We start from the raw sequence: 7,674 nt of genomic DNA, 5'->3' as shown, positions 1-7,674 counted from the left end.
GCAACGTGGTGGGGGAAGTGAGATGATCTGTAGAGAGAAGGAGGAGAAGGCAGATAGTAAAATGTGATTTCATTGATATTTCCAATGCTGATTACACAGAATTTGTGAGAGAATTCTGCCTGCTGGAAAGCTTGGCAGTACCAGTGGGCGTTAAACAGGTTTCGAAGCTCTTCTCCAGATCTTGTTTACGTGGTGGCAGTCAGATGGCTGATGCTGGTCTTAGGGAAGAAACAAAGGAAGGCGCCAAAGGAGGCGATTTCGTTAGGGTTAGACCAAGAACAACTTTTGCATCTAGCGAACACAGTTTTTCTTTAAGATCATTCAAAGCTGTGTGTGCCAGCCAAGTTGCTGTAATGTATGAAGAGTCTACACAGAAATAAAAGACATCCATCTTTACTCTCAATGGTGGAGAGAGAAAAAATGACAGGAATAAGAAGTGTGTCTTAGCCCTTGCCATATTGTGGGTTTTAGATATTTTTTCAGAGGCAAAAAGCAGGGAGATAACCAGTTATCTCGTTTAAGGGTGATAGATTGTAAAGGTGGAAAAGAAATATTGGGTAGCCTAAATGCCACATTAACATATGCAGAAAATGTCCCACTGGTAATAAGAAAAAAAGAGTCAATACATGAAATGTAAGAATTATACCAAAAATACTACGTGATCCTCAAACAAAGGCAAACATACTAAAATTGTAAGAAAATGGAAAGTATTGAAAATTCATTCAACACGATCGAGGATAGTAAGAGTTTAGACTTGCAGTTTAGAGTGATAAAAGAGGCCAAATAGAAATGGAAGTAAAGATGTAGAAAAAATAAATATTGGACATTGACAATCAATTATTAGAAAACACATATTTAGTTTTATTTGTTGAAAATTTTCTGTTGATCTCTATGGGAACTCGGGGCAAGTTTAATGACATGTTTTGCTACAGGCTCTAAATAGTGGTGAGATGTTACTGGATTCTGTACAATCCTCTGTTTGGGGAATGGAATGTGATAACCAGGGGGCGCGCTTTTTGTTTTACCTATCCACAAAAAGGAATGTCTGCAGAATAACAATGTTCTGGAAAGCAGGAAGAGACGGGCAACCCAAGGGACTTGGCGAGGGAGACCATGGAGAGGGGAGATAAAGGCTGAACATCTTACAGGGAAAGCCAGAGACGTCTCATTAAGACGTGTCAAAGAATGTTTGAACTTACAAAATAGAAATTGAGGGATTTAGAGTGAGAACATTCAAATCGTCCTTAAAAAGCTTGAGGAAGTAGAAAAGCGAGATCAAAGCGTCGAAGTCGCAGGAAGTGTTTCATGCAGCAGGCTTCTACCGGAAGCCAGCCTCACGCTCCTGAGGAGATCCCATTCACCCAGGAAAAGTGTCAGGAGGAAGTGAGGACATCCCGTCTCCCCAGCGACACAGAGCAACATATTGTTCAAGTCAAGCAGGAAGGATTGTCAGGGAAAGAGGAGGCAAGCAGAAGTGACCAAAAGGCGGCTCTCTTTCGAGACAAAGTCCACAAAAACAAGATCTGAGGTGGCCTCTTTAGCCCAGTACAGCTGGAATGTGGAAGACTATGTGTGATTTTGGAGAAGGGAATGGCTACCCACTCCAGGGTTCTTGCCTAGAGAATTCCATGGACAAAGGAGCCTGGCGGGCTACAGTCCATAGAGTCACAAAAAGTCGGATACGACTCCATGTGTGATTTATTAGAGTCCGAAAGTACTAGTAAGATGGATAAAACAAATAGAAAAGTATAGATAGAACAAGTGATGACTTCAATAAAATGGAACATAAGCATATTGAGTTGTGAGAAACTGATGCAGCCTACAGTTCTTGGAAAAAGATAAATCTATAAATTATAGATGAATTATTTTATAATTTATCCAGTGATAGGAAATAAAGGGAATCATTTAAATTAAAAAAAAAAAAACTTATGAACACGAGGGAATCTCTAATATTTGAATGTAATAGGATTCTAGTCATCCTGTATGGATCTCCACATGATAACATTTCTACAGTTATATACACTTAAAACTAAGATATTTTTAATCACAAATTTAATTAGGTTTCTCTGAAGACCCAGCCATGCTCTAGGCTGGCTGGAGATGCAGCGTGCCACTCAGGAGACTCCAGGAAACCTGTCAAAGTTAGACATAAATAGAAAAAAACGAGTGACCGTCTCTGTAGCTCATACTCCATCTATGTCAAGCCAAAGTAACAAACAGCAACAAAATCCTGTCAAGCAGTTATTTCATGTCTGCGACACCCAGGCCACAGTTGACTAATTTTTTTCCCCTTTCAAAATTGGCCAAATCTTTACGTATCATGTAGAGAATATTTTTGTCTTCACTTGGAAACGCGCTCTAGTGGTTGGATTACGTAAAAAAAAAAAAAAAAAAGGCCCAGGAGAAAGCGTGCTCCTTAATTAACACAGTGAAGGGTAACTTCAGTTAAGAACAGATATGGGCTGCAGTTTGGACGGACTGTTGATGAGAAGAGGAGGCAGCTGGAAGCTGGGCAGCCGAGGACGATGCCGTCTGCAGGAAGGTGAGCCTCAGGCAGGAGGAACGCAAGGGGACCTCCGGGGAGCGCGGGGCAGCCTGCCCCGTCGCGGGCCAGGCAGGCTTGTGTGCCCACCGCCTGTCATCACGAACCAGCGCTCCTGCCCAGGCCCCGAGCTCGGCCCACCGGGACGCAGGCCGAGAGTCGCCGCCCCAGGCCCGGGGTGCGGCCCGCGGCGGTTGTTCCTGCGCCTGCGGCTCTGGTCCCAGACCTGGTCAGGAAGGGAGGCCTCTCTCAACACACCGGCTGGTGCCTGCCGGTCGGGCTGCCGCGGGAAACGCGCGCCCAGTGTGCCGGGCCCTGTGCGTGCTCATTGCGCGCGATAGGAAGTCCAGCGGCCGCACCGGGGAAACGGCTGCGAACGACGGCGGCGGGGGCAGGGGGCCGGAGCCGGGGGCCCCGAGCATCTCCAGGGGCTCCTTCAGAGCTGGCTCTGCGGGCAGAGTCTCCGTCACCATCAGCTGGCTATTTCTGGTGGACTTTGTCACTCACATGGTTCTTCCTGGAATTGTTGGAGAAGGCCAAGCAAGCCCTGTTTATTTTGTTTGTGTTTTAAGAGAGAAATAGAAAGAAAGAAGAAACTGGAAGAAACAAGTCTTTTCAATAACCAGAAGTTTGATTTTGAAATGCAAGAATGGTGGCAGTAACAACAGTGCTCCATGGAAATCAAAATTTTAATATAATTCCTACAAAAAGTAAGTCACTCAAAACTCTTTAGTGTTTTTTCAGAATATGGGATTTGGGACATTCAGACAAAAGTCACTGACTTTTTTTTTTTTTTTTTTTCCCTAAAAGGAAGATTTATTCGACAAGTTTCACTTAGCGAAATACACCTAAGAGAAAAATCACAGTACAATGAAAAATTTAAATCAGAATTTCATACAAACACCAAGACCAAAATGCTAACGTATTGGTATTGCATGTCAAATTTCCCCCATTAACTTAAAAAAAAGTGTAAGCTTATGTACCATAGAGGTTATTAAATGAAACTAGAATTAACATGCCAAATGTTTCACTTTTAATAGACACAGCTCCTGTGTTGAGTTTTACACAAAAGCATGTCTTTCAACATGCATCCATCATTCAATGTAATGTGATGTAAGAGCAACATTTAACATAATTCACCTGCTTTAACCCAAATACACTTACTGCTTAAGTACATCCTACAATAGAACTAACTTGAGAAAAGCTGAAGATTATTTAACAGTAATAGTTTACTCAACCTGGTTGGTACATCCTAGATGAATGTTTGTGTTTAAAAATACCGAACCTTAAGTCTTTAAAATAATCCTGATTTCCACTTAGAGTAAGCATAAATCACAAACTTGTATTACAAAACAGCTACAACTTAAGTTTTTCTTTTAAAAAATGTTGACCAAGGTCAGTGATCAGGATCAATGACATTCCCCATGCACCACTTGTACTGGACATGCTAGACATCCCCCCATTCCGTCCACGCCCACAGATGTTCGGCTTCCACGACTGCAGTAGCTGGTATTCACTGCTCCTTGGCTGCCTATGCAATGTTTGATGGAAAAACTGCTGGATTTTCATGTAAAACTTGGTCATGTCCACCCATGCTGCTCTGGCCACCATGGCCGCCTCCATAACCACCACTCAGCTGCTGGCTGGCCAGGCCACCATAACTGGACTGGTTTGCATAAACAACACCGCTTGCTCCTGCTGTAGAAGTCAAGAAGAGTTCTGCATATCTGCATTGCATATTTGCTTTGTCTTTTGACATAGCTGCCACAGCATCTTCATGCGTTGCAAACTCGTCATCTGCTTCACCAGTTACTCTGCCATCAGGACCAATTTCAATATGTACTCTCACAGGGTTGGGTGGTGAGAAAGGATTATAAGTGCCGTTCTCAGTAGCTCTGTGAGGTAATCCTTGTGTGTGTGCAGAGTGTCCTGTTCCACGGTGTCCTCCGGAAAGTAGAGCCACCATCCCCGTATCTGTGATCTGGCGTTCCTGAAAAACAGTAATTGAGGTCTCTTCCGAATCTATCTGACCCAAATCCATAGCCATTATAATGATCATAGCCTCCATAACCTCCACGGTAAGCACCACGCCTCGTCCTTCTGAAGCCAGCTCCTCTTCCGTGCTGTGATGCCCTCTGCCAGCCCCAGGTCTGTCATAGGGACCTGGCCACTGCTCAGCCATAGGTTTCCGTAGTGGGTCACAGTGACTTCTAACTTCAGCTCCACTGCTCTTAAAGATTCCGATGTACCTGCGCCCTATTCTTTCCTTGAGTTTCTTTAGAGCCTTTTCAGCTATTTCCTGTGAAGCAAAACACATGAAGGCCTCCCCGGTACTCCTCCCCTGGAAGTCCACTGGCAATGTTAGCCCATCTGGCATGATTTCCAGCCCTGCGAAGAACTGAACGATTTTTTCCTTGCTGTATCCAAAGGGGAGTCCTCTAAGCCATACAAAGCCATCATTGGCCACGTCGGGACTATTTGGACCAGTATGCTTTAACACCCAATCCATTTCAACGTTGTTTGATTTGAATCCTTCAATATGTCTGTGTCCCAGTTTCCCTGTCTTTTTTCATGGCCAGTTTGACTTCATCTTCTGATTCCAGTTCAGCAAAAGCCTCGCCACTCGGTCTGCCTTCTCTGGTGTAGATGAAACAAATACCTTGAGCCCCATTTTGAATTTTGCAGTCAGAAAAAAACCCACTGCACTTCGTCTGCCGAGCAACACCAAGGCCAGCCCCGGACCTTCGCCACGAACCCCTCCGCGCCTTCGGTGCCCAGCATCATCGTCTCTTGGTGCTGGCATCGAATCAGACTGCCCACACAACTTCGACGCAGCTAAGAGGGAAATACAAGACCCCGATCTTTAAAGAGTCAACGATTACCATGACAGGGAGAGGAGAAACAGCAAATAATGAATATGATTAAAATATCAGTTGATGTTTTCTTACTACATGCCCTTGAAATATTGCCAATCAGCGTGTCTCTCTTGCCGGTGAAACAGATGAATGTGATATTACAACACCCATCACTGCCCAGCAATGATCGCCCTACATTGTTGTGTTCTCTTTCAAAGTGCTGGGCAAGGATTTTTCATTAAATGCATCATTTACAGCTCACTGCAGTGTTCCGCAAAGTCAATACATATCCTTAACAGAAAGCAAAGAATGAAGCATATGAGAGAGAGAGACGGAGCGTGGATCCAGCAATTGTCAGGAGCCCAGGGCACGCATTCCATCCTGACGCCAGGCTCACTGTCAGCGCCTTGGACTGCAAGCAAAGAGGAAAGGCCTGTATCTGCATATTTATCTACCATTCTGGGTTCCCTTGACGGCGGGGTTCTGGGAGTAAAATGGATCTGGGAGTAAAACGGAAATAGTGGGCAAATACAATTTGGAGAGATGGTAGTCGACCAGCTAGATATTCTCATCACATTACAGTCCCCAAAGTAACAGGAAACATTTTGCCAAAATGGAATAAAATGACCATGAATGACTTTCCCTCTTCCTGTTGTTGTTGTTATTCAGCCTCTAAGTCGTGTCAGACTCCTTGCGACCCCATGGACTGCAGCACACCAGGCCTCCCTGTCCCTCACTATCTCTTGGAGTTTGCCCAAGTTCATGTCCATTGAATGTGTGATGTTATTCAACCATTTTATCCTTTGCTGCCCTCTTCTCCTTTTGCCTTCAATCTTTCCCAGCATCAACATCTTTTCCAACAGCTTTCAAAACCTACTGAGAAGGGGAAGCATAGTGAAGATCCTTTATCAATTATAATTTGGGCATCAATCCATGGAAATTTTTAATGGTTTTAAGCTGACATTTTTTGAGAGTAGTTGCCTTAAAATGATACCAACTATGCATCAGTAACACAGATATTTTGGAAGCAGTTTCTGAAGCCATACTATGTGCCAAGCACTGTGTGAGGGAAGAGGGAATGAAAACAAATAAGTAACAAAAAGCAGTCACTTTTCTCAAGAAACTTAGGGTTGAGTTTAGCTAGCAAGCTATCATAAAGTTAAAACCATAGAAGAAGGCACTTGTCAAGAATCTTGTACGACACAGGGAATATAGCAAATATTTATTAGTAACTATAAATAGAATATAGTCTTTAAAAATTGTAAATCATTATATTGTACATCTGCAATTTATATAATATTATACACCAACTATGCTTCAATAAGTGGAGAAGGAAATGGCAGCCCACTCCAGTATTTTTGCTGGGAGAACCCCATGAACAGGGGAGCCCAGCGGGCTACAGTCCTTGGAGTTGCAAAGAGTCAGACATGACTTAGCAACTCAACAGCAACACTTCAATAAGGGGCTTCCCCTGGTGGCTTAGTGGTAAAAAAACAAAAACAAAAAACCCTCATGCCGATGCAGAAAACACAGGTTTGATCCCTGGGTGGGGAAGAGCCCCCGGAGAAGGAAATGGTAACCAACTCAGAATTCTTGCCTGGGAAATCTCATGGACAATGCGATTTTTAGACTAAACAACAACAACAACATACTTCAAAAAAGACTTCCTGACAAATAAGCATATTAAGATAAATGTAGCTCTGTTTACAGGGACATAGTTATATCAGTAATACAGGCAATTAGTCAAAAATATTTGTCTTAATAGAAGCCAAAGCTCACTTGTGATTACTATTATTATTGTTATCATTATTAAAGAATTTAAATGATTTAAATTTACTATGTTGTTAGTATAGCAGGCTAAGTAAGTTGGCCATGTGTTCAAGGAGAAAAGAAATGAGTGTGATCCACATGGGCAATTTGTTCCTCGACCTTGTGTTAATTCTTACTTTCTGTCTGCTTGGTTTCTTTGTTTTGCTTCAGAATCTGCTTGGGAAGGAATTCTGAATATGTCTATAAGGAAAAAATTACTTCCTGGGATACCATATTTTTAGGGAAATTTTCCTCCTTTTTTTCAGTGGCTGTTGGTGGTTTAGAAAACAGTGTGAAGGGACAAACCCGTGGAGTGTTTATAAAGAGAGGACACCTGGAGAGCATTGTTTTAGAATAAAAATCTTTCATCAGCACAGATGTACTTTTTCATCTGGGTTCTGGCCCCAGCAACCAAGGTGTCAGTGAATTTCTAGGAGAAACTGGATTTTATAGGTGCCTTCAAATGCT

General features: G+C 43.0%; 1 pseudogene; it reads right to left on the bottom strand.

Annotated features, from left to right (window-relative positions):
- Positions 1 to 4,073: 4,073 nt before the first annotated feature.
- Positions 4,074 to 5,326, bottom strand: LOC133047501 (heterogeneous nuclear ribonucleoprotein H-like; annotated as a pseudogene).
- Positions 5,327 to 7,674: the final 2,348 nt, after the last annotated feature.

Source organism: Dama dama, chromosome 27 (genome assembly GCF_033118175.1).
Source record: "Dama dama isolate Ldn47 chromosome 27, ASM3311817v1, whole genome shotgun sequence".
NCBI classification, from domain to species: Eukaryota; Metazoa; Chordata; class Mammalia; order Artiodactyla; family Cervidae; genus Dama; species Dama dama.
The sequence above is the reverse complement of the archived record's forward strand: the minus strand, read 5'-3'. Positions and strand labels throughout refer to the sequence as shown.